Genomic DNA, 2,311 nt, shown 5'->3' on the forward strand with positions numbered 1-2,311 from the left:
ATCTTCATTTGTTTTTCTCTGGCCTCGATTAAAGTAGGATAAGTGGTCCTCATCTCGTAGGCACCTGAGTTAAAATTTGATGTAAATTTGGAGCATGACTAAGTACGGGTCGAGTAACCCTTATCCCAAAAGGTTACATTCGCACTCCTGCTTGTATAGGACATAGGCATTAAGTAATTATGAGATTGGAGAAGCCAGTGCATTGCAAAAAATGGTTGCATGGACTTCACAATACTTCGGATGGATCTTCAAAGTCAAACCTCAATAGAATTAATTAAAGTGAGGTTGAACAAAATAGATTCTTAAGCAGCACAAAAGAAACATTAAACAATTTTGTTACAATCATTCTTCTTATGAAAAACTAAGATGGCGTTGATATTGTGGCAAAAAAAATAAATAACAAAATTATTAAAAATTACCACCAAAAAAAACTTTTATTTGAAAATACATTTCAGTGAATCTTACTTATCAACATTGTTCGACAGTATACTTATTTTCCCAAATTCAAATATAGCTGAGAAGATGGGAAAACGATTAAATCTTACCACGTAATACATAACAAAATGCTTATTCTACTTATTCAAAACACATTTAAACTTCGATTTTATGGGGGGAGGGGGGCGGTAGTTGGAATGGCCAAGATGGGTACCCCTCTGAATGTCATCTCCGACACCAAGATCAGCATTTTAAAATAGGATTCTTGCCACTCATTTACATATATATAAGATAGAGAAAGCTGTGCTTCTCTCTCTCTCTCTCTCTCTCTCTCTCTCTCTCTCTCTCTCTCTCTCTCTCTTATTTTTTTACTCATTTACCCGATCACATGCACAGTTGCCTTGTCGAAAGCTTTGTATCTATGTTGGATTTCGTGTTATGAAGCATTTCAACATTATTCAAAGTGATTAACTGATGTATTTACTATAAGTAGATTCACATCAAGCGTGCATCCGATGTCTAGACCAGTCCCTTACGACGCTCCTGATTGGCTGTTGACAAGCCAGTCACAGAGCTGGAAACTCTGTGTCTCTCCAGAGTTCACATAGGCAAGATGTATGTTCAATATCTCCTGGGGGATACGTTTCAGGAGATGTGGAACATACATCCATTCTATGTGAACTCTCTCCAGAGGCTGAGTTTCCAGCCCTGTGATTGGCTTATCAACAGCCAATCAGGAGCGTCGTAAGGGACTGGCCTAGACGTCAAATGCACGGTTGATGTGAATGTACTATAGTGCACAAGACATGCTCTGCAATCGGAAATGCAGAAATTTTCAATTCAAGCGTCCACAGACTTAAAAAAAATAGCAGGATAAGATTTGAGAGTTAACATTCTAATAGCAGTTTTGCCAGTATTGCATTAAATATCCACCCCTCCCTTTTAATTAATACTGTCACTTTTAATTCGTGGTTGAATCCATAGTGCAGGAAACTTCCACAATATCAGTTGCTTCCCGTAACTAGACAATAGGATCATCAGATGAGCGCCGACCCTCTTCCACACACGCACTACACACACACACACACACACACACACACACACACACATATATATATATATATACCTAAATTTATTTTTTTATTTATATAAGCACAGTATCAGCTTGAGAGAGAGATGATCGAGAACTAAAAAAGGCAATAAAAGTGAGGAAACATTTCAAATCATTATTAACAGACTACGTCAGACGATAAAATCTGGAAAAAGAAGTGAAGGAATATATGGCGCAATGCATAAATGAATAATAAACATCGGTGAAATATAAATCTAATAGTAAGTCATTTGAGATGAAGGGTTTCTTTTCTTATTGAGTAGTGGAGATAAGTATAATAGATGGTCACGTCTTACAGCTCTCTCCTCCTCAAAATCTATTTGCATCTAGATGAGATGGACCCTATCGTTTCTTTGTCTTCCACATTGGTCAATTTTTATACAGAAATTTAATCATATTTTGATATCTGAATAGTCTCAGTAGAACACCAAGTTGTACAACGGACTGTCTCAATTGAGGTTCTGTATCACGAAAACGACAATTCTTTTTTATTATATTTATTTATTTTATACGAAACTTTAGTGGGCTCATTCCACTTGACACAAAGTTTTCTCTTGTCACTCAAAAATAAGTCACAATTATCGAATTGTAATGAATATTTGATAATTATGTAAATTTTATATCGATATTTATCTGCGTTATGACTTACTCAGTTTAACTATCGTAAGTAGGGGCAAATCAACAACAAATAATTGAATGTTTTTAACGAAACCTAACTTAGCTTTTATTACCTACAGTGAACTGAACTGGAATAGATATAATAAT

Source organism: Macrobrachium nipponense, chromosome 31 (assembly GCF_015104395.2).
Source record: "Macrobrachium nipponense isolate FS-2020 chromosome 31, ASM1510439v2, whole genome shotgun sequence".
Classification (NCBI taxonomy): domain Eukaryota; kingdom Metazoa; phylum Arthropoda; class Malacostraca; order Decapoda; family Palaemonidae; genus Macrobrachium; species Macrobrachium nipponense.